This window comes from Oreochromis aureus, linkage group 3, assembly GCF_013358895.1.
Source record: "Oreochromis aureus strain Israel breed Guangdong linkage group 3, ZZ_aureus, whole genome shotgun sequence".
Taxonomy (NCBI): Eukaryota; Metazoa; Chordata; class Actinopteri; order Cichliformes; family Cichlidae; genus Oreochromis; species Oreochromis aureus.
This window is the reverse complement of record NC_052944.1, coordinates 5,542,207-5,568,058: the sequence shown is the minus strand read 5'-3', so window position 1 is coordinate 5,568,058 and position 25,852 is coordinate 5,542,207. Positions and strand designations below refer to the sequence as shown.

The 25,852-nt window shown below is 43.9% G+C and overlaps 1 long non-coding RNA gene across 1 annotated transcript; it reads left to right on the top strand.

The window, feature by feature from the left end:
* Nucleotides 1–2,092: 2,092 nt before the first annotated feature.
* On the top strand, nucleotides 2,093–2,916 carry LOC120438824. Its single transcript, XR_005612186.1, has 2 exons — nucleotides 2,093–2,249; nucleotides 2,714–2,916. It is a non-coding gene; the product is annotated as an uncharacterized LOC120438824 (long non-coding RNA).
* The last annotated feature ends 22,936 nt before the right edge of the window (nucleotides 2,917–25,852 follow it).

Genomic DNA, 25,852 nt, shown 5'->3' with positions numbered 1-25,852 from the left:
ATGTATGTGAATGAAAGAGTATAGTGGAAACGGAAGGAGTTTAATGGAAACGGAAGGCTGGGTGTCTGTACCGCTGTGATTGGCTGAGAAGCACGCACGGGTCACTTTCAAGTGTCTGACAGCATGGAGGGGGGAGAAGAAACTCGAGTTCTTCAGCAAGCTATCGGGGTGTTAAGAAATATTTTATCATCTCCTGAAACGGTCACATCGTTGTCCTCGTCACTTGATCGAGATGGGACGGGCTCAACTTTTTTTTTTACGTGCGCTCAACAACACTTACTAGCTCCGTAGCTGCCATTTTTACTTCCGTAAACAGAGCGGGTTGTGTGTGACGTCTCCTTTTGTGCTTTGAGGGTTCACACTAGAGCGCATTTGCTGTCATATTGTATTTGTAGTGTGAACAAGCAGACAAAAAAATCGGATTTGAGCATTAAGACCTGCAGTGTGAACGTAGCCTTAGATTCTTGATTTGGATAAATATTCTGTGCTCCAATCCTATATCGGATTCCTAATCCAGTCTAAATTCTCATTCTTCCCCCTGCTTATGTTTGTTACCTGCTCCTCACTGTCCGTGCATCCATCTAGCAGGAAGTCAGCAGGATCCCAGTGTGGGAGCGGTTGTGTGCCAGTCTCCACTCAACAACCTGGGCCAGTGTAAGAAAGGCTCCATACTGTCCTTCACTGTGGCCTTCCAGATTCTCAAAACTGGGATTTTTGAGGTACCAAAGGAAATAAGTTGTTAAATGTATTGACATTGTCGTAATATTAACAGTACACAAACCCAGCCCAGTAAATCCTGTTTATGCTCAGTTTAATGTTTGATCCTTGAAGAACTCTAAACCAGGAATTACTACACCGCTCATACTGCTGTATTGTTTTTATTTGGCACAGTTTTGATTGACAAAAAATGTAAGTAATGGCTTTCCATCTTCCACATGTCTATAACGCGGCAGCTGAGCCAGCATATGACGTTTACAGCTTCTGTGCCCGCACCGCCCACGGAGCCTCAGTCACCTTTGAAAAACACCTTCGGAGGACATAGCCTGAGCCGATTAAAGAGCTTCCCCCACCACCTGCCATTTTGGTCAGTAAATCTCAGGTATGGAGGGTCATTGTACAAGACTGCTTCTCAAACTGTGAGGCATTGAGATACTTCCACTGGGGTGTGGGTGACTGGGAAAAAAGTTAGTATTAAATGAGTAAAGTTAAGTTGAATTAATTGAAAACTGTAAAAAGGGAGGAAATGACCTTTTATCAACTTGGGTGGGCGAGGGGAACCTGTAGCAGCCGTTCAGTCATGTCCCTCAGAGTGTTCTGTGTTGGTGTGTGTGGGTTGTCTGGCACGTAGAAACAGGCCATCCAGTCCTTGTACAACCGTTTCAAGAGTTTGGTCTGCAGCGATTGAACTTCGTCAGGCTCATTTCTGGGTCTGGGATTGGGGGAGCGTTGGACTGGAAGGCTTCCAGTTTGGTGGCCTCAAAATTTCATCTCTGATTTTGGAAGATGATGGTGTTCTGTTGGCTTGTGGTCATGAGCTTTGGTTTGTGACCAAGATCACAGATACAAGCAACAGAAATGAGCTTTCTCCAAAGGGTGGCTGCCCTTTTCCTTAGAGATGGTGAGAAGTTCAGTCATTCAAGAGGTGCTCAGAGTCGAGCTGTTGCTTCTCCAAATGGAAATGAGCCAGGTCATTGTTTCGGGCATCTATAGGTTGCCTCTTTGGCTCCTCTCAGGTCAGGTGTTCCAAGGTGTCCCACCTGGAGGAAGCCCTGGGGCTGATCCAAGACAAACTGGTAAGACTATATCTCTCCGCTGCCATGGAAACGACTTGGCGTTCCCCTGAATAAGCTTTGGGAGGAGACTGGAGACTTCTCTGCTTAGGTTGTTTCCAGATAAGAAGAAGATGGATGGAAATTCTTTTGAGTTATGTCAGATATATACAATATATTTGTATAAAAGATTCACATAATAGATGATACACTTTTTAGAGACGTTGTAGTAGTTGTGCAAGATTGGAGACACATTTGAGACAATCTTTCATATTGCAGTCCACAGTGATGTCTGTGATATCTTTGTTCATGGTCCAGGTCAGGCACTATGGCGGAGCTCCAGACAACAACCTCTCCTGCAGGAACTGTTAATTGAGCCCCTCACCTGTCCCCCGATCCCAGCTTTGTTTCACTGGTAAAAGTAGCCAAGAGAGAGTGTAAGGTGCTAGTGCTGGAATGAATCAAAGATGTACACAAAAGGTAGGAAACTCTGGTGCATGTACTTTTTAACATTACCTGTTTTATTTAGATGAGACATTAACCCCCTTCTGTAGTTTAAATACTGCGTTGCACAATCAAAACGGACTGGCTCTTAATCAAATGTTGTAAAAATAAGTTAAAACTTATTAGACAAAACATTCACCTTCTGGCTGTAGAAAAACAATTCAACAAGCTATCACGGGACTAAAGCAACACGACAGCCCAAAGAAGTGTTAGTAACCTTTGTCCAAGCTGACTGGAAGGAGCGGTTTGTTGAGAAGTAACTTTAGACGCCCTAAAATTAATTGGAATGAAATTTGTATTTTGATTATTTGCCATCAAATGGATAGTGGTGAAAAATGTCCATCTATCAAAATGTACACAAATCTACTGCAAACTGGTCTAATGTTGGTACCTTTCCTAGAAGCATTTTAAACTTCTTCTCACTCTGTTTGTCTGTTCAGATGATCTGGACTGTGGGAGCTTATGACAAAAGCATCACTGTCCTGTGGCTGTGCTTCAACACAGAGCAGCCGTCACATCTTTGTCTTCATCCCAAGAAGAAGCAACAATCATACTATAATAAATGCTAAAGATGGAGTCAGTGAATGAGGAATGAAACATGAATCAGAGGACTGGTGCTGATGAGATTCTGATGTGAGCTCAGGTTAGTGGAGGGATACTTCTGTTTGTTACGCTTCTATCTGATGACAAATTCCCTCCATCACATCAACATTTTTATTTACTTTAAAGATTTTCTTCACAAAAATGTTTGTTTTTGCTAAAACTGTTTAACTGTGTATCACTGTTATTCATACACGTCTCTGTTTATGCTTGAATCTGTTGGTTTCACTCGAGTTTCCTTTTAGGATCATCGAGTCAGGCTCAACAGCATAAAGTAAGCTCCAGTATGTTTCATGTCTCACAATGTGAGAAACAAAGCCACAAAAACAAAATGTCCATCAAAAGCACAGGAGCGCAGTTCATAACTCCTCAGGGGGCCGACCCGGCGGGTGACGGTCCAGAAATCCATAGTTCATTAGATCAGGGGGCCGGCCCGGAGGCCAGCGGCACAGGAGGTCATGGTCAAACAGTTCCGGGGGCCGACCGTGCGGACGGCAACGGCGGCGACGTGGACACGGTTCCGGGGGCCGACCGTGGAGCCAGCGGTGGCGACGAAGGAGGTCAGGAGGCTGGCCGCGCCAGCGAAGGAGGCCAGTCAGCGGCCTGGAAGGTGGCCGCTGAAGCCAAATCAGACGTGGACGAGGCGGTGGCTTGGCAACCGTGGGACCAGGTGAGGCGGGACCAGGCGAGGCGGGACCAGGCGTAGCAGCAGCAGAGGCCGAGGCGGGACCCGGCGCAGGCGATGAAGCTGAAGCTGGACCAGACGAGGAAGGTTGCTGGACGGGCTCCTCGGGCCCTCCAGCTGACGTGGCAGGAGGCTGGACGGGCTCCTCGGGCCCTCCAGCTGACGTGGCAGGAGGCTGGACGGGCTCCTCGGGCCCTCCAGCTGACGAGGAAGGTTGCTGGACGGGCTCCTCGGGCCCTCCAGCTGACGAGGAAGGTTGCTGGACGGGCTCCTCGGGCCCTCCAGCTGACGTGGCATGAGGCTGGACGGGCTCCTCGGGCCCTCCAGCTGACGAGGAAGGTTGCTGGACGGGCTCCTCGGGCCCTCCAGCTGAAGTAGTGGCAGGACCAGTAGGGGCAGAGACCACTGGCTGAACAGAAGGCTGAGCGGGTGGTGGAACAAATGACTGAGCTAAACACTGGGGAGCTGGCTGAGCTGCACAGTGGGCTAAGGGCTGAGCTAACGGTAACACAGGGAAATGAACTATGGACTGGGCTGCTAACAGAGCTAATGACTGAGCTATAGACTGAAATGCATGCAGCAGTGATGGTGGTGATGATGGTTGTGGACTTAACTCTCCGGAGCCTCTGGAACACAGGGAGGACTGCTGGGTGGGCTTGCCTGAGCCTTCAGCAGAAAGATGAACGGGTGCAGGCACCTGCCAGACACTAGCCGCTCCCACCCGAGGAGTAGGTACGGGTGCAGAGATGGGCTGTATCCTGACTGACCTCACCCTGGGGACTGGCACTGGTGCAGGGGTGGGCTGGTTCACAGCCCCCCTCACCCTGGAAGCCGGGACAGGTACCAGCAACAGCTGGGCAGCTGCCGTTCTCACCCAAGGAGCTGGTACGGGTGCAGAAACTGACAGAGCCTCAGCCGGCCTGGAAACCAGAGCAAGGACCAACTGGGTCCCAGCCTCCTTCACCCGAGGAACTGGTACAGGTGCAGGGGTACGCTGGGCCCGAGCTGCCCTGGGAGCAAGAACACGAGGCAAAGGAGCAGGCTCAGGAAAAACAGTCTTAAAATGGGCAGGCTCGGGGTTAATATACACTGGGTCAACAAAAACAGACCTATCAAAAATGAATTTTGCATTTTTCTTTGTTTTAGTGGTGTTTGAAGTCCTTGGGTTAACAGTCTTAGAGTGAGTTGACTTGGGGATGACTGAACCAGACTTGACAAAACCTGAACTGACAGAATCTGAACTGAGTGTTTTAGACCTGGTAACATTGCTCACAGTCTTTCCTTCACCAGCATTTACAGCCTTTGGAAAGTGCTTATTGTCTTCTCCCTGTTCAGAGGGAGCAAAACGAAAAAATCTCTCCCAGTCTATGTCATCGTCCAAAAGGGAGATTCCAACAGTGTCTGGGGTGAGTTTATTGTTCTTTTCAGTTATGGCTTCAGGTGGAATGTGTGAAAGGCAGCCATTATAACTCACCACCGGGAGTTGCTCAGCAGGTGAAAAGTGACGGCGGCGTGAGCGTCGCTTCCTCTGAGGTGAGGAAGCTGACAGGGCATACAGCTGAGCCTCTGACATGCGGGACGGCAATGCAGAGGCTGGAGCGTGAGTATCCGAAGAAAAACGGAGCACTCCCACCTGAAGCGGCCGAGGCTTGGGTGCGAGCGGGGCAACAGGCGGAGGCTTTTGGTAGCTTCGGGGACCTCCAAAAGCCAGCCGAGTTCCACGGAATATATGCTCAAAATCTGGAGCGCGCCACGGCTTCCAGCGGAGCTCCTCCTCCAGCTGGGCGATGGCTGCCTCCTGGCGCTCATACAGCTCACTATCTGCTGGGTCCATGTAATGGTCGGATCGTTCTGTCACAGTTTGCCTCGGCAAACTGCGTGGAGTGTGAGGAGTGGACCCAGGTGCAGACATTCTAAAACTCAAAACTTAACTGATGATGAGCTGTTTATTCAAAAACAATGCAAACTAAGCAATAACCTAAACTAGAAAGGAAGCACAAACTATGAAAACCCTGGCAAACAGAAACACAAACAAAACTCTAAACATGGCAATGATGAGGAGGCTATATGAAAACCTGAATGCAGGACATGGCATGGAATAACACAGACGATCCGACAAAGACTGAATGAGAAGGCACAGACTAAATACACACAGGAGGCTAATGAGGGAAGTGGGAACACATGGGGAACAGCTGACACACATGAACATAACGACCTCAGTGGAAGAGTAAAACTAAACACGATGAACACAGGAACACAAGATCTCTTCAAAATAAAACAGGAAACATGAGACGCAGACATGACAACCAGAACTTGGCAACATAAGACACAGACATGAAACACATGAAGGGCAGGGGAGACTTAACAGGGGTTGGAAGACGCAAGGGAAAACTAATAAGCAAATGAACATAGGAAACCTAAAGCTTAAACATACACTATAAAGATCAAAAGAACTAAAACTCAAAACACTGGATCATAAGACCCAGGATCGTGACAACTTTCAGTTTATATTATCTTTTGATTTAACTTCTAGCAGCACTGTCTAATATTTCAGACCTTCCTGCTGTGATATTTGCCCCCTCCTTCATTTCCTTTGTGTTTTTCATTTATTAGACTTGCATGTTCCAGATCATAAAAAAGACAATAACCAGAGTAAAGATCCCAGCAGCTGAGCTGGTGGGCAGCGCAGACGCTCAACTTTGTGAACGTGGACCAAAAATGGGCCCAATGCGGCTTAGAAACAGCTGCTTGATTTTTTTTACATAAAAAAATTAACAATTATAAAATTTGCACTTTAGTTGTGAATACAATTTTTGCTAACTCTGATTTCATTGCATTATCATAAAACTGCTTTTTCTGTGCAGTAGAAACGAGCGATACTGTAGGAGGCTGACAGTTTAAAGAGGACGTACAGTGGGATGCAAACGTTTGTGCAACCTTGTGAATAGTCATTATTTTCCTGTATAAATCGTTGGTTGTTACAATAATTATTGCACACTTCCTGTAAATCCAATAAACTTCATTTCACTTCTCAAATATCATTGTGTGTGTCTCCTGTATGATATATTTAACTGACATTTTTTATTGTAACAACCAACGATTTATACAGGAAAATAATCACTATTAACAAGGTTGTACAAACCTTTGCATCCCACTGTAACTCATTCTTATTGAGACTGAAGATGATTGCATGTGCGAGTGCATGTTTGGAGTCATTGCACTGATGGTACCAATGTCTTTGCTCATGGCATTGTTATGATAATCATAGGCTTTCAATTAAACAACTGACATAACAGTTACAGGTATGTGCAGTGACTGTCAGGGTCAGATGATGATAATAATGGATTGGATTTTTATAGCGCTTTTCAAGGCACCCAAAGCGCTTTACAGCTCCACTATTCATTCAGGCTCACATTCACACACTGGTGGAGGCAAACTACAGTTGCAGCCACAGCTGCTTTGGGGCAGACTGACAGAAGCGAGGCTGCCATATCGCGCCATCGGCCCCTCTGGCCAACACCAGTAGGCGGTAGGTGAAGTGTCTTGCCCAAGGTCTTAATGCATTCTCAATCATCCAGGAAAGTAAAGTTAAATCTGTTCATCTGGACGTAGTGTTTTGTGGGAGAAACGTTTCGTCACTCATCCAAGTGACGTCTTCAGTCTCAGCTACAGGTTTCAATCTTATAAACAGGACATTTGCATAATGACTGAAACCAGCCCACTGAAGGAACAATGGGCTGGGAGGTCAGTTCCTTAATCTTAATTATGCAAATTCACATGACCATTGATCAACAATCAGTGATCAAAGCCCACTTATCAATAACTATGAGTCCCATTTACAGAGAGTTGGGGAACGGCTGCAATCACAGCATTGTAAGATGGTGACAGATGTACCCTTAGGCCCCCTCCTCGATTCAGAGATGGTCTTTCCCTTTTCACGTAAATGGCCTCCTTGACTCCGCCCTCAAACCAGCATTCCTCCCTGTCCAGGATGTTACATCCTCATCATTGAAAGACTGTCCACTGGCCTGTAGGTGTAAATAGTCTGCAGAGTCCTGGCCTGACGAGGTCGCTCTTCTGTGTTGTAGCCAGAGGTTGTTTGGTTTCCCCGATGTATAAATCCTGACAATCCTCCTGCACCTAACAGCGTACACTATGTTACTCTGTTTGTGTCGGGGGACCCGATCCTTGGGGTGGGCCAGTTTTTGGCGCAGCGTATTTTGGGGTTTAAAAGCCACAGAGACACGGTGTTTAGAAAAAATGCGTCTCAGCTGCTCCGATACTCCTGACACATATGGGATCACTACAGGTTTTCACTTGGGCAGTGGTTGTCCTTCTCTCCTGGATCGGCTGGAGCTTTCTTTAGGCGCCTTTACACCTTTGACAAAGGTCCAGCTGGGATAACCACATTTACTCAGGGCCTTCTTGATGTGCTGTCCTTCTGCCTCCCTGGCCGCTGTGTCAGTGAGGATGGTGTTCGCTCTGTGTTGTAGCGTCCTGATGACACCCAGTTTGTGTCCGCTGTGTCAGCCAAAATACGCTGCGGCAAAAACTGGTCCACCCCAAGAATCCGGTCCCCGACACAACCTATTATATATACACACACACACACACACACATATATATATATATATATATATATATATATATATGTATATATATATATATATATATATATATATACACACACTTACAACTATTATTACAACTATTATTAACTATCTACTATTATTAACTATCTACCTATTCAGAACCATGATAACAGGGTTCTTGCTGATCGGAGCTGGCTTGGCCCTGACTTATCGAAGATTATATAAAGTGGAATCGGCTGTTCAAACCCCACAATGCTGCTCGCTGGGATTAAAATGATGGGACGAGGCGTGAGTTTCTCAAAATGGGCTCATTGAGTGCAGCACAGATAAGATCTTGGAGAAGCTTACGGCTGCCGTGAACACTCAGAATAACATCTCTGAGCGCAAATTGGATCACATCTTGGAGCAGCTCACTGTGGACGTGAGTTCTCAGAATCGGCTCTTTGAGCACAAGAATGACAACATCACGGAGCGTAACTATCATAAGATCTTGGAGAAGCTCGCGGCTCTCCAACGGGAGATTGAGAGACCAGTGTCAGACTGTTAGAACAGCTTTGAAATTCATATGAGTTGTTCGCACTAAAGTAAAAACCACCACTTCATGCAGATACCTCGTCAGCTCCAGCTATCAGCGAATAGTTATCAGCTACTTTAAAAAAAGAGACTTTTTATCCATAACAGCAAATGAACTGTACAACAGAAAATACAAATGCTATTTATGGTCTCCTCACAACAATGATAAGAAAAATAAACTGGGCCAATATGGCATGTTTGTTAATACAGAGACACACATGTTAATGTGATCTCTGGTCTCCCACTCAGAGACAAAGGTCTCCGAGTGTCCAGCATTCAGACCTGAGGACTCTCTTCATGTGAGGATCTGCTCACACAGATCCTAAAAGCTAAACCTGTTTCTCCATCACCTGTTCAGCTCTGATGATTCAGTAAGGACATCTCCTGGTTTCATCTGCAAGATTAAAGAAAGCAGAATCGGCTGTTCAAAACCCCACAAGGCTGCCCGCTGGGATTGAATCGATGGGACGAGTGGTGAGTTCTCAAAATGGGCTCATTGAGCACAAGAATGACAACATCATGGAGCGTAAGATTGATAACATCATGGAGAAGCTCGCGGCTCTCCAACGGGAGATTGAGAGACCAGTGTTGGACTGTTAGAACAGCTTTGAAATTCATATGAGTTGTTTGCACTGAAGTTAAAACCATCATCACTTCATGTGGCTATCCCTTCGGCTCCAGCAGTGGTCTCAAGACTGGAGCTGAACAACAACACCCTGATAACAGACTGTGTTGAGTCTGTTCTTCCGATTCTATCCAAGGCCACCTGGGTTGGCTGGAAGACTGTTTACTTAGCCTGGCAGGGCGAAGGACACTGTCTCAGCTGAACTCTGGACACACACACTGATACACACTCATCCCCCCTCCCTTTCCAGACGCCTTCGACAGTGATGGGAATAACGGCGTTACAAGTAAGGGCGTTACTTTGTTCAGTAACGAGTAATCTAACTAATTACTATTCCTATCGTTACAACGCCGTTACAGTTACTAACAAGGAAACGCGGTCCGTTACTATTTTTCAACAAACAGACGGTTCAAGCTGTGTTCAGCTTACCGCATCTTATATCAGCTGCAGGAAGTAGCTGTAAGTAATCTGGACGCTACAGCTTTAAGCAGCTGCGCGCTCCCGCGGACGGTAATCACGATCACTGTCTAACACAACACCTGGAGCTCAGGGGGCAAAACAATCACATGAGTGCTGCTGTTTGACTGAGGAAGAATAAAGTAGTCGTGGTAAGCCAATCACATGACCACTTAAAGACAAAGCAAACAGGTGACATATACCAGTTTATAAACTGTGTCGATAGGCCACGTAAAACCAGAGTTGTGATAAACAAGATATACGCGGCGTTTTTTCCTCAATAGTTTCGTCACGTTAGCGCTAGCAAGCACTCTCTGCTTATGAGCAAAAAAACAAAACAAAACAGGGAAAGTTTTAGGAGAGAGAGAGATTTGAGATGTGAGAGATTTGTGACGTTTCGCGTGTTTGGAGTGTGTAGTTAATGTGTTATCTTGTGTAGTTAGTGTGTAGTGTTGTGGATAGTTTTGTGTTGTGTGTCAGAACAATGAGGCGACTGCTGTCTCCAGGTAGAAACAGGAGTGATACACCTGCTGCTGTCAGACCTGCAGGTATCAGGCTGTGATGTTCTCCTTTATAGTCGACAGAAATGTTTTTTTGGAGTGGCACAAATAATTTGTGTGTCATCTTATTGAAGAACAGCTGATTGTTCTTTAAATAGTTTGAAATGTTTTTGTTTTGTTTTTTTAAAAAAAAAAGGGTACAAGGTAAATTAATGCAAATAACTTTGTTGTTTGCAAAACTTGTGCATAGGATTATAAAATTGACAATTAATATTCACATTTAAAGTTATGAAATATTGATTAAAGTTGTTTGTGGTTGTTACAGTAAAAAATATAACTTTTTCTACTCTGATTTTATGTTTTTTGTCTGATTTTAGATCAATTGTGTTAATACAATATGTCAAAATGAAAACATGACTGTAAATTCAGACACGTGAGGTTGTGCTGAAAAGGATGAAACCAAACAAGGAAAAGTAAATAGTTTTTAAAGGTGGAATGTTGAGGGAAAATCAACAGTAGTAAAAAATGTCTAATTATACCCTGGACCCCAGAGGGTTAAACGTTCTTTGTTTTTTGTTTTTTAGTAACGCAATAGTTAATTTTCAAGTATTTAATTACTTTTTTGAAGAAGTAACTAGCAACTATAATTGAATTACTTTTTCAAAGTAGCTTGCCCAACACTGGCCTTCGATGCTTGTCCCCTCCCGGGGAAGATGGCGGTCGACTGGACCAGCGCAGACATGCTGCAGGACCGGATGCGCTGTCTCCACCGGCTCTCTATTACCCTTTACCAGCCCCTGTTGCCTGTCTTGTGTCTCTATGGTGTATTGACAGTCATGTGCTTTTTGTGCTGAGGTGTTTTTTCTGTTATCAAACTGTTCTCCCACTAGGAGCTCAGTCTGAGTGGGGTTTTTTCTCCTCCTCTCACCTCATGTTATGTATTTTCGTTGTTTTTTCCTATCAGCCTACCTCTCTGACATGTCTTCCCAATGTGATGTTTGTGTAAGTTTGGTGGGAGGGTTCCTTTGTAAGTGCGCATGCGCCATTAGCGTGCTGCCTGCTGTAACCCTGATTTCCTTCGGGATTAATAAAGTATTCTGATCCTGATGATTCTGAAGTCGCAACAGCAGAGAGAGGGGGAGAGAATGAGAGGAGAAGAGGCAGAAGACACAGAATAAATCCAGCTTTGTGTCTTTTTTCCATTCTAGCTGAAGTCCGGGACAAACTGTGTTCCCTTTCAGCTCAATAGGAAACGCGTAATATTTTCTCTGAATACGAGACGATTCCGTTTTTTACAGGACGGTTGGAAACTCTGCTAATTAAGCTTCGGAATAAAATAAATTTCACTATAACATCATAGCACCACCCAGCTGTTGTGGTGGCAGATTTCTTTTTTTATATATTAATCACATATTTAATTATATCACATTAGTTATAGTAATATCACTTTCTCACTTTACCATAGTAAGAGCACTCCTGTCACTACTTTACATACATGTGAAAAGTTAACACAGTGAGGCCATTGTAATGGGAAACATTAAACAGATAGTGAGACTTCTTCTGCTTATCAGGGATGTAAATCCTTAGGTGAAGGCTAAGCAGAAAACAAGGTGAGGAGGTATAACCCTGTGTGAGAGGGGCCAACGTGTTAGAGTTTGTGGAATGTTCTTTGTCTGTGTCTCTGTATATAAGATGTAAGGGCTGTGGCCACAAGGCAGAGATGGTCCTGGTGTTTCACTGGGATGTTCTCTCCACATTGCAATGTGTTTATTAAACCCACTTCAAATCAAGCTCACTGGGTGTGTTGCAGGTTATTGTTAAAATTTCCATAACACTGTATAGAAACTCCGTCATGCTAGCTAGTACGCAGTATGAGTTATTGTAACTGACTGTAAAAAGTCACCACAACGAAAATAAACTCCACCTAAACTTGGTTTATATCTGACCCAGATAGACTGCAGGTCATAACTTCTTACCTGAAGTTCAGTTCACCTGACACTCGGGCCGGCGGCCGCCTCGGGTCTCTCTTCCTTCTGCCTCCCCTTTCTCTCATCCACCTGCTGCCTCTGTGGAAGCTCCGCCATAGCCACCACCAAACAACTGACTTATTTTCACACATCCACCAGCATCCGGCCAATCCACCACCTTTCATTGTTTATACCAAGCCTCTTCAAATGGGGCCCACGGGCCCAGAAGCGACCTCCGACTGGTCCTGCCCGTGGTCCAAGCAGAAACGCAGAGATAACGGAAAAAAAAATTAGAAATTCCTACAGCATAGTGTGGACTATGAATGCAACACTGCTAGTAGCCTAGCAATATTCCACCCACAATGCACCATGTTGTAAACATATCAAGCTATCATCGTAATGTATGATGTGACAACAGCATGTCTCAATCCACACGCGTAAAATTGAAAATGAAAACCGTCGGTTTAACCCTGCCTGGACTGACAAGTACTTTCATTTTACCGCAAAGTCCAAATGCCAAACCAATGTGTTTAATTTGAAGTGAATGTGTTGCGGGACTTAAAGATTATAATTTACGAAGACACCACAATGACACACACCAGACTTTCTGCAAAAACATTCCAGAGGAATCTCAGGAGAGAGCTGCATAAGTACGGAGTTTAATTGCATCTTACAACCGGAGTTGTACTACCATGGTGAGGTGATGTACGGCCCAAGAGAGAGCTGCAGCAGCTTCCCTTCCTGTATGCTGGATCTTGGCGAAGAAGAAAAGACCTTTCACAGATTCTGAAACTGTGAAAGAGTGCATGCTGGCCGTGGTGGATGAGGTGATAAACGACGAAAAAATTAAAGTGAGTGTGACATCTGCTATTGAAAACGTGCCCCTGTCAGACAGTTCAAATATTCGTAGGATTGAAGTTCTGGCTTCAGATGTGTTTGAAATGCTGTTAGATGACCTGAAGAAAACTGATGTAATGTCTATAGCAGTATAGTCTCTAAGGACCCCAAAGCGCTTTACATATCCAGTCATCCACCCATTCACACACACATCCACACACTGGTGATGGTAAGCTACATTGTAGCCACAGCCACCCTGGGGCGCACTGACAGAGGTGAGGCTGCCGAACACTGGCGCCACCGGGCCCTCTGACCACCACCAGTAGGCAATGGGTGAAGTGTCTTGCCCAAGGACACAACGACCGAGACTGTTCAAGCCGAGGCTCGAACCGGCAACCTTCCGATTACAAGGCAAACGCCCAACTCTTGAGCCACGATCGCCCCACTTACACTGCATTGTTCATCAGACTGTGTTGTGTGCAAAACTAAGTGCAGAGCTCAAAACGACAATGGAGAGCGTGATGGCTACAATAAATTTTATTCGCTCAACATCAAGCCTCCAGCACCGCCTATTCCGCATGCTGCTCTCAGAAATGTCTGCTGAGCACCATGACCTTCTATTGCACAATGATGTCAGGTGGCTGTCCAAAGGCAGGGCACTGGAGCGTTTCTGTGATCTCAAAGAGGAGATCACAGCTTTCCTCTGCAACAGCAGGCAAAAAAAAGCAGAAACATACTTGAATCGCATAATGGACAACAGCTTCATGGCCAGTGTCTGCCTTCTGACTGACATATTCAAACACATGAATGACCTCAATCTGGGACTACAAGGCAGAGGCAAAACTGTCACTGAACTTGTGAAACAGATGCATGTATTCCAAGTCAAGTTGAACCTTTTCGCAACTGACTTGAGCGCAGGCCGGTTGCTGCATTTTTCAACACTCCACAAATGCACCTCATCACCAACACAAGTCACGGATGTGATGACTGATTTCATTGTGAGGTTGAAAGAGAACTTTTCGGGTCGACTAGATGGACTTGCTTTACCCACAGAGGTGATGAGTTTTGCCAGAGACCCATTTAGTGTTTCAACAGAAGGCGACTTGTCCATCAGAGCAAAGGAAGTGGTCCCTTCCACTGACGAGGGGAAGTTCATACTGGAACTTGTTGACATGCAGTCATCCTTAGCCATGGCACAGGATCTTCGCACTAACAGACCTGCAAAGTTTTGGACTGATGTCAATACACACCAGTTCCCTAACGTTAAGAAAGTAGCAGTCGTCATCCTCAGTATGTTTGCAGCAGCAGAGCAGTCCAGATACACTGATGATCCTCTGTCAGATCCAGAGGGACACACAGGGATGATGCTGGACTCTACATTGTGTCTGACAGTGGAGCTGTTCTCAGAGCAGTTCACTCTGCAGCACTGACAGTCATCTGCACTTCATTCCTCTGTCAGTCACTGCTGGATGAAGCTCTCCTCTCCACCTCCCAGTAACATGGCCCAGTCAGAGCGTCTCTACACACAAGCTGCTGCTGCTTCAACCTCTCTGGATCATCAGGACACAGCTGCTCCTCTCTCAGCACACACACCGTTCCTTGGTGTCTGTCACACTGAGCTGCAGATGATTCTGTGTGCACCACATTATATGACTCCATCTCTTTACCCTGACCGATGCAACTAACCATCACAGAGTCAGCAGGAAACTTCTGAAGATGGCAGGACTCTGTGCAGTGGCTGAAGTCTGTGGTGTAGAAAGTGAATAGGAAAGGCGGTTCCTTGTGGTGCCCCTGTGTTGCTGATAGTTTTTAAAGTTTTTCTTTATCTAAATAACGCACTAGCATATCCTGTCCTTTTACCACGTCACTCTAGTTATACTGTCTATAATGCATTTACTATCAGTTTAACGCTACCTTAACTCTAACTCTCTGCTTCTCTCTCAAACTTCTTTACTGTAATTTTAAAACTATCCATTAATCCTTTAGATATTTTTTACAGTTAGGTCCACATGTATTTGGACACTCACACAAGTTGTTGTTGTTTTTAAACTGTTTACTGAAACAAATTCCAATTATAGTTAAATAACAGACAACATCTGTAGACTCTCAGGTTTCAGGTACATTACAATACATACATTCAAATTGGATGAAGGTGTTATGATTCAATGAAATGTCGTGGTTTGTGATCACATGCTGGCTGTTTTGATGTGTGGCTCCTCCCATTGGTGTACGTGTGGTTTTTGAATCTCCTCCCTTCAGGCTGGGCGTGTGGGTGTGTCTGTGGCTGGTGAAACAGGCTAGAGCGCTTATTGGCTGATCCAAACAAGCTCTTGAAGTCCGGATTGGATGATTGAATGGACAGCAGCCTCTTAACCTCCAGCTGACAGCGCCCTCCCTTGTCTCCTCTACACCCACAAAGAGCCAGCTAGTTGTTTGTAGTTCTCAGCGTCTGTGTGAGAAAGTCTTTTCGTACAGTGTGCGCTGTTTGTAATTAAGATATCTTTGTGCTGGGCTAACAGCATTTTTGTAAATTCTTATTCATGTGTGTACATTGAGCACTGCAGCAGTTCATTAGGAGTGAGAAGCCCTTTTTCTTTTTTTTTGGTAGGAGCTTAGTTTAGAGAATTGTCTTGTTTGCTTTTACTTTCTGAAACGAAGATTAGAAAAAATCCAAAACTTTTTTGTTTGTTACTTTGACATTGTTCATATCTGAAGAATATAAACTGCTGATTAGCCCCTTTAGTTAGTGTGTTGCTGGCCTGTCATGGGAGTCATGGGAGTGGGGATCGCTCCTGCATGTTAGGTCCCGGTTACCCCTAGGCCGGGTCGAGGGTCGAGGAGTTTCAGCCCCTTAAAATGTGCAACCCTGTTTTTGAAGGGAGAAAAGTAATTATTTTTTTAATACTCAAATTTCCCATTGATAGGGCCAATGTGAGTTTATCATTTTCCAGATTGAGTTGATTGGTTCAGCTGCCCGTCATGTGTGAAGGTAACTCTACTTGGACAAACTGCCTGAAATACGTTGACAGAAACATTTCAGGGATTTTGAGTCATTCTGCACTCCGAATTCCTTAATTGTGTTAAAAAAAATTTAATCGCGTTAACCGTGATGGTGGATTAATTTGTGTTAACATGTTATTTTTGACAGCACTACTTTAAACACATCAATCATGTAATCTTTATCTAATTTGGGATTAGGAACTTCTGCATCATCATTTAATATCCACTAATGATATCCAACTCTTGCTTCTTAAAATCATCCTCTCTAGGATGTTTATTGTCGGTTGACTCAGCCAAGTCAGTCAGAAATGGCTCCACATAATCAAAGAATTTTATTTGGAATATTTTTTTAAATGAGGATTTGTTTTTAGTAATTCCTTCCTTGCTTCCTTTCTTTCCATAGCAAATCATATTCTGTTTTATTTTTGATTGACATACTCTTAATTTGCGGCAATTTACTGGCCCCATAATAAAGTATTATATACAAGCTAAATCTCAATCACTGATCCCGAGTTTCCTCTTCTTCATTTATGGCACCAACTTAATTACTTCGGACATCATGAGTAGGAACAGTATGTTGTTGCATGTCAATGCTGCTTTATTGATCAAGACTCACCAGCACTTTTAATTGATAAACACTTCTACAAAATAGAAGTATGAGGCTGTATTGCTTCCCGTCTATTGTAATGAGGAACGTTAGGTTGCTAGCAAACAACACAAAGGAGCTAACAGCGGTACTGCAGAGTCAGAGGGAATATGGAGACTGCACAGAGACCTGCTATCTTCAGAAGTTTCCTGATGACTCTCGTTGGTTTGATGCATCAGTGAGGGTGATGAGACGGAGAACCCGGCTGTGGTGGACTCCTTTGTCATGAGGAGTGAACAGAAACATCTGGAGATCAATGTGACAAAGATCGAGGAAATGATTGTGGACTTTAGGAGAAGCAGGAAACCAGTGACCCCAGTTTCAATGCAGGGGGTCGATGTGAAAATAGTGAAGGACTATAAATATCTCAGAGCACACAGTGACAAGAAAAGGAAGCTTATGCGTAATTTTAATAAGGAAGCTCTGTGGTCTCACATCTATCTGATGTCACTCATGCTGTATGATTAGTGTGGTATCATACATAATTTTTATAACTTATACAAATCCCGTTTTTTAATTTGAAATCAGAAAAGTCACACTGAGGGTAAACACAAGCAGCTCTGCGCTAACGTAGCAAGGCACACTGGCTGCGATGACGTTATGTTGACCATACAGATGCCCGCGTTAACCTGACCAGCACAGGTTAACGTGGGCGTGGTTCCTAAACAAGCAGAGTTTGAAATCTTACTTTTTCTGGGTCACAAAATAAACTTTTAAGATATTTTCATGCCAGAATGGTGCTGTGTAAACTTCAAATACCTGCTCGATTCATGAAGACATCACATATTTGCAAAAGTGCTCTAACGTTCTCGGAGATGCCTGTTACCCACCAGCTGACCGGGTGGTCACTCGGGTTAAACGTAAGGCTGAACTGACCAAAAAAATCACCAGGTATTATCGGAAAAACCATAAAGCCTTCGAACTAAAACAAACGCTGTTGTGACAGTGATGTACACTCCAGCAAACAGCTGATACTAGAAATTAATATTAAATAAATTCTAACAACAGCTGATCAAACTTAAACGTGCTGCTGTTGTTAAGTGCGACCTCCGCTGGTTTCCTCTTTCTGGCGCAAAGTGGGCGATAAACAAACGAGATACGATCAGCTGATCATTGATCAGTTTCATGATTGAAGTAGCAACAGGAGAGGGAGGGGAGAGAACGAGAGAAGAAGAGGCAGCTGCAGCGTAACGACAGAATAACTCCAGCTTTGTGTCTTTTTCATTCTAGCTGAAGTACGGGACGAATCGCGTTCCTTTCCCCCTCAATATGGATGTATTGTAATTGGTCCAGCCCAGAGTTGATCATGACCAATTGGCTAATCCAGGCACCTTTCATTGTTTATACCATAACAAAAACAAACAAACAAACATAAAAATGAAAAATCGGAACCTTTAATTTCCACAGGTACACTAGATGTCAACCTTTGATCTTAAAGCATTTTCTTCGCACTAATGTCCTCCTATTCACACATTAACCATCACTGTCACCATGTTCATATTTCACACACTGAAACACACAAAAAGCACGTCTCACACGCAGAAACACTCACAGAAACCTCTGAGCTCACCTTTGAAATGCAAGCGCACCACAAGCCAGCCTCTATTTCACCTCTATTTCATATGCTTAACTTTGGCCGCGTCTTAGAAGTTTTCCCCGTTTTTTGCAACAGAAGCCAGTCATAGACAAAGTTAATTTGTCTATGGAATTCAGCCTCAACTTATGATGTTAGTATCTTGTGCCGAAAACCAAACACCGACAAATTTAATGTGAAAATACGTGTAACTCAGTGAACAGATTAATTTGGAAAGCCCAATATGCACATTTGGTATTTATAATACAACAGGCTGTGCTTACCTTTTTAAATTTGGACCGGTCCTCTGCTCGCCTCGTCTCACGATCTCACCACAGGCCAAATCTGCCCTTCCTCAGAACACCAAAGATGCGGGTCACGGCACCAAGTTGTTAAAATCTCCCAATTCTTTTAATCTTTGGGCTGAAGGAAGGACAATACTCGGTGTATAAATGCTCAATCAACAATTCTTTATTTCCATACAATTCAACACTTATGAGCATAAGAACCATCCGGATGGGGAGAGATGCATGAAGAGGGTCACAGCAAATCTCAAACTGGTGGAGGGTTACTCAACCTCTTATAGCCTCTAGTGGCCCCCACCTAGTCGTAAAAATCTAAACATTCACATTCTTTCTCTCACACGGCGCCTAAGTTATGACCTCGGCTCCTTGTTTTATCTCCTCCTGATGAGATGGGGCAGAAAACCTCTCTGGTATGTTCTGTTCTCTTCTAATCAGACAAATAAGGCCATGACTCTCTGAAAACGGTATTTCTTATAACTCAGCAGTATAATGCATCATAAAACAATATCATTCATTCACAATAAATCAGCAGTCTAATCTAATACAAATCAATTGTCACAGTTTGCGGGTGCAAGCCGTGGGGAAGTTAATTAGGACCAGGCAGCAGCAGCTCAAGTGCAGGTAAGAATTTATTAACAATAAGGCAAATAAACAGAAATGGCGAGTGACACTAACAGGTAACCAAAACTGGGAAAACTAACAAAGCAAACCAGAAACGAAGACGCAGGGAGGTCCGAGGAAACACATATGGAGAGACGCAGGGACATCTAGGGGAAACAACACAGACGAAACAGCAACTAACAGAGGCAGACACGAGGTTTAAATACACAGAAGGATAACGAGGGAATGAGACACAAAAGGAGGGCACAGCTGGGAGTAATCAGACCTGACGAGACAGGGGAAGAGTAAACTGAACACACTGAGATAAGACACAGACTGTCACAATAAAACAGGAAACACATACACACAAAGACACAGACTAGCAAACGCGGACTTAACACAGGGGTAGACGGCAGAACAGAACAACACTAAACCGGAGGAAGAACAGAACCAAAATGACACTAGTAGAAAACACAAAACGCTGGGTCAAAAGGACCCAGGATCGTGACATCAGTTTAATAAATGTAATAGTTATCACCTCTTCAGGAGAATAAAGCAAACTAAAACTACATAATAATTTCACAATCATTAATCAGGGATATAACATGGCATAAGACAATATAATAATCTCACACCAGTCCAGCTATGGTCGTGCCATCAGTTAACCCTTCACGTGCCAGCTGTGACACGCGTGCCCAGGGTTGCCGACCCCTGCTCTAAAGCATCTGATTTGGATTCCTGAGATCAAATATATTTTCCTTTGGCTTTGTTTTCTTCCCATTTGTGGCTTTAATGTAGTGTTACATCCTGTTTGTTTGCTTCCATCTGTACACATGTCCAGATTCACTGTTATGTTTCTATTCTTACATTGCTGTGTGATCACTGTTCCCTCTGCTGACTGATGTGACCTTTTGTATCTTACACTGATACTTGTCATATTTGTATCTGCGCCTAAAAGATAAAAAGTTTTCCATGCTAAAACACAGCTCCACCTCCTGCAGTTCTCCCTCTGAACCACTAGATGTCTCTGTTATCTAAATGAAGACGTGCAGCACAGCAACCACAGCAGCGCTCAGATCACACGTGTCCTGTTCTTATGTATAAAAGCATGAAACAGGTGAGACAGGTGGGATCAATATTAATGTTGTGGAAATATATGAAAAAGCAACAGAAGAGTGAAAACATTTGGTGTTTCTAGAAAGATCTTTCAGCTCATAGCTGCTCACAGACTGTATTTACAAGTGACAAACTGCAACTCTACAGTACATCTACAGTATATATCAAATCTATTCTGTATTCAAATCTATTGAGTGATGTTTGAAAGTCTTTCCAGGTGAGTTTGATCCAGGAGGGTCTGAAGCCAGAGTCAGACAGAGACTGTGCAGAGACTGTAGAAGGACAGAGCAGCAGCAGAGCAGTCCAGATACACTGATGATCCTCTGTCAGATCCAGAGGGACACACAGGGATGATGCTGGACTCTACATTGTGTCTGACAGTGGAGCTGTTCTCAGAGCAGTTCACTCTGCAGCACTGACAGTCATCTGCACTTCATTCCTCTGTCAGTCACTGCTGGATGAAGCTCTCCTCTCCACCTCCCAGTAACATGGCCCAGTCAGAGCGTCTCTACACACAAGCTGCTGCTGCTTCAACCTCTCTGGATCATCAGGACACAGCTGCTCCTCTCTCAGCACACACACCGTCCTGTTTACCATCATCAGCCCCACCTGCAGAGAGAAGAAGGAAGAGCAGAGGAGATAAACGAGTGTTTCCACAGACTCTTCATCAGCTGTCAGTCAGTGATGCAGCACATCCAGTATAAAGAGCAGCAGGGACTTCAGTGCTGGGACTGTACTAGGACTCATTGAACCTTCACTTTTTCTAATCTTTGGATTTTTATTGAAGTTGATGAAGATGTTTTTCCCTCCTAGTTTGAGTTTGGACTTTCATTCATTAGAAGAAGCTTGGTGTGTCCACTCTGAGCTCTGTAGGAACCCCAACAACAAGCCCAACAATCCAGATGGACGGTTCCAGCTGTTAACTGGAGGAATTCCATCCAAACATCTGCTCTCACTAAATTCTTCCTCACCTACAGACTGTGTTCTTCACTGCTTTAAACTTGGAAATGAATGCAGTCATTGGTCTGCGGCTGCTTTGTTCAGAGAGCTGATTGGCTGTTGACAGTGTTTGATCAGAGCGTGTCAGCCGTTACCATGGTGACCATAAAGGTCAGAGACAGGAAGTGTTTGTGTCCAATCCTGAAGCCTGTCACCATTCTCCTCTCACAGCTTCACTGAGAAGCTGCAGCTTTACAGGAAACACTGGATCTTTGTTTCATACTGACTGTGTTTAGTACAATACTACTGACAGCACCACCCACTCACTCCATCACTCTACTGACCTCAGAATCTGCAGTCTGTAGTCTGGACTCTGCTGAAGATCAGACAGCTGCTTCACATCTGGATCCTGCAGCTTGTTTCCTCTCAGGTCCAGCTCTCTCAGATGGGAGGGGTTGGACTTCAGTGCTGCTGCCAGATAATCACAGCTGATCTCTGACAAACCACAGCTCCACAATCTGTATAAAGAATGAAAGATGTAAGTTTATTAGACAAAGTGTGAGCTTGAAGTCATTCAGTGTTTCATCATCTGTTCAGAGCTGAAAAAGGTCCAGAATGTAGAAGTTTAGAAAATGGAAACTCCAAACAGCTGAAGCCAACAGGAAGCAGCTTCAAACAGGAAACTGTGCAGAGTTTCAGACTATATGTCCTGATGCAGCCAGTTGGATTTTGGAGATTTGAATCTCTGTTCTGTGACTAAGTCCTTGAATCATTTCTTCCAGTTGGTCCAACAAGACAGACTAAGTATTGGACATGTGCTGTGGCTCCATTAGGGGAGCTTCTACATGTGATGTGATGGCCCCTCTGGGTCTGTCAGGTCACAGCACTGAAGAGAGCTCAAACTGGGAACACAGTTGTTCCAGTCTGGACCAAAGACTCTATACTGGGACTGAGGGACTGCTTTGACTGCACCCACTGGGACTTTTTAAAGGCTCGTGTTCTCACTTAGATCATCGATTTCTACTTACATTTGTTTCTGGGAAAAATGGGGATTACTTTGAAAACAGGAAGTATTTTCCCCAATAAGCAGCCCTGGATTAGTAAATCACTCCAACATGTTCTCAGGCAGAAGAAGCTGTCTTGTTATGAGGGAGAGAGAGAAAAGACTGAGGCACAGAAACTTGTTGAAAGAGAGATAAAGCAGCTAAAATCAGGTGTAAAAGTAAAGCAGAGGATGAGCTGAATAAAGGACACTCAAGGCTGGCTTGGAAAGGAATGAAGTCCATGGTGGGGATGCAGAACAAGGAGCAAAGATGAATGTGATGCTGAATCAGCAGAAGACTTGGACTCATTGGATTCCAGCTTTGATATCATTGATTTCAATGAAGAGCTTTGTGATTGTAGCAAAGGGCTGGTACCTCTGAGAGTCCCACTGATGAGGTGTTTGTGTGGAAATCTCTTAGTGGGACCAAAGAGAGAAAAAGCCCTGGTCCTGATGCTGTGGGAGGGAAATGATTGAAGTGTGCTGTGAGGAACTGACTGGGAGATTTTCACACATTTTCCAGTCCTCCTCGGAACAACAGGAAGTTCCCAGCATATGGAAACAAAGGTTAAGTGTCCTATGGCACTCAGTGATGATGGTGCTGTGGCCCCACCACCTCCACCTCTTTGTAAAGGAACTAACTGTAATCTGAAGCTTCAAATGGAACTAGAAAAATTTGCATTTCCTGCGAAAATGCTGTGTGGATGCCTTAACGCTGAAGCTGTCTGCTGAAAAGATGAAAAAGATGAAAAGTTGCAAAAAGTTGTATGGTGGTGAAAAAATGTTGCCCTGAGCAGGATTCGAACCTGGACCTCCTGGGCGCAAGGCGGCTACTCATCTCACTGTGCCAAATTCACTCTCACAAGGTAAGAGATGGAGAGACTGACAATTATGGTGAAATGAGCAGAAACTGCTGAAAATTGCGCTGATAAGAGGTGAAATGGTTGAAAATTTTGCAGAAAAGAGGTAAAAAAGCAATAAGTTGCGCTGAAAAGAGATGAATCAGCAGAGTTTCTGCTGAAAAGAGTTTTTTTTTCTGAAAACAGCCAAAAAAGCTGGAATTTGTGCTGAAAAGGGGTGAAAAAAATGAAAATTTTGCTGAAAAGGGGTGAAGAAGCTAAAGTATACCAAATCAAAGTATTTGTGCTGAAACATAGTGTTTCTGCCATATTGTGGTACTACTACATTACAACATGAATACGGATTAAAGATGAAAGAAACTGGCAACAAATTCCTCCACTACAAACCAGTCTGATACCACTTCTTTGCAGTGTTCACGTTTACTAAGGCACTACCCAAAAGGCGCCACGAGAGGGCACTCAAACACAAGAGATGAGGTGAATGAGCAGAATTTCTGAAGGTTCTGTATGTAGAAAAAAAAACACTGTTGAACCATGTGTGAAATAAATAAAGAAATGAAATGAAAGAACAACCTGGTTCTGCTCAAATTCATCAATCAGAGGTACTGCCTCAGTCTGCTTCATCAGGCTGTGTACTTGTTTCTGCCATGGAGCGTTAACAAGAATCTGAGGTCCATATTAGAAAAGCTGCTAAAATCATAAAACTTTGCAGAATTGTAATAAATTAGCAATATAAATTACAAGTCTGTGATAGTGTATAAATTTGTAGTGAAAAAAAAAAAAACGTGGACCAAGGTGGGATTGAACCCACGACCTTTGAGCTGCAGAGCCGTGTCATTACTGATTGCGCCACCTGGAAAGGGGGCGGCGGTCTGAAAGACAGATACTTGGGCAGTCAGAAAATAGATCGCGGTGAGAGGCGAAAAACGCCGTTTTTGGAGTTACAAAACGTCGTGTAACTCAAAAACTAGGAGGGCTAGCAGCATAATTCTTGTACTGGGTGAATCAGCGGACTTTGGTGTATTTTCACTGCGATTTTCATAGCTCGTTCTACCTCCGTCGCGGAGATATGACGAGAGAAGAAACGGCTTCATTTCCAGAGTTTGAAGACTGAGAGAAGGACAGATTTCCACCCCTCAAACAAACGTAATTCATTGCTCAACGGTAAGATAATTGTAAAAACTGCTTCCACTGTGAGTGTCAGCAGTGTCTGAAGATATATTGGCACAAGCCTCATGTCCTAACTTTGCTTTGTTAAAGAGATATGGCGATTTTAAAATGCCTCCGTTACAGAATTTCAGCTCTGAATTTCAAAACCTCCCATAGACTTTGAATGGGAGTATTGAGACCTTGTGTCACTCCGAGGCAAATTGCAAAAAAACGGTAAATCTCACAATAAAGATAGTGACATTGTCTGAAAGCCAGCAAAAATACCTACGTTTTGATGTATAATTTGTGGGGGTTGAGTGGAAATTGAGTCAGTAGCAAGAAGTTGTTTAGACATGAAGAGAAAATTCAGAACGGACCAGCACTCACTCTGACTTAATTGCATAGCAACCATAGCAACGCATGTATTTTCTGAAAAATCACAATTTTGCAACTGAAAACTTAAAGAGGTATAAAATTAAAACGGTAGAAGATCTGAAAAAGCTGAATCATTCAGGAATAGCCCAATAGTCTGAGAACATTTTAAAGTTTGAATGGAGTTTCTAGGTGAAAGTATGACAAAGTAGTTAAGTTTCAAAAACAAGCAAGTTTTAGCAGAATTGTGGAAGTTTCCCATTCATTTCAATGGGACAAATTAAAGGAAAAAAGTGTAATATTTTAAAAAGTATAACAGTAACTAGAAAGCGAAAATTTCAGAAGAAATTTTATGTGTGCCTATGCCGCTGCTAATCTGTGTAGTTTGCCATTCTTACGGCTGCTTAGGGCAAAACTCAGAAGAGCAGCCATTCTCCACCATGAATTATGATAAAAACAAACACTGCTCGCGCCTCACAGATGACAGCTTACAGTTTTGGGTAAAGATGAGGTGACTTCATTACAGCCCCGATTTGCAGGCGCTGTGCACAGAGGTTCATGAGCAGAAGTCCCATTGTATCACGGCAGACCCGACAATGTTTGCATGAACATGCATTGAAGCATTACGTTATGGACCACTTTTCACACATGGTTGGTGTACCCACACAGGCAGCTGTAGCTTTTCAACTCATAGCCCCACACACACCCAAAAAACAGCCAAGAGAGCACAGACTTTACACCCGTGGGTCCACCTCCCCTGCAGCGGCACTGCAGACCACGCCCCGACACACACATCAAACACGTAAAATAAATATTTATGCACTTTTGCATTCACTTTTTGTTTGTTGTTATTTTTACACAGTGTTCTGAATGATTAACAATGGTCTACAGCCAATCTTGTGTATTATTATACAAACTGTGGTTGTAAGATGCAGATAACTATTTAATAAAAAGCTAAATATTTTATATGAGAGCAAGAAAGAAAAGTATATCTTTGTGTCCCCCTTTCCCTGTTAATGCCCTACCTGGCCCCCTGGCAAAAGCTTTGCTAGATCCGCCCCTGCACAGTTACCAGCTGTCAGCTACACAAAAAAAGGAGCTTGGTGTTTACAGGGAGTGCAGAATTATTAGGCAAATGAGTA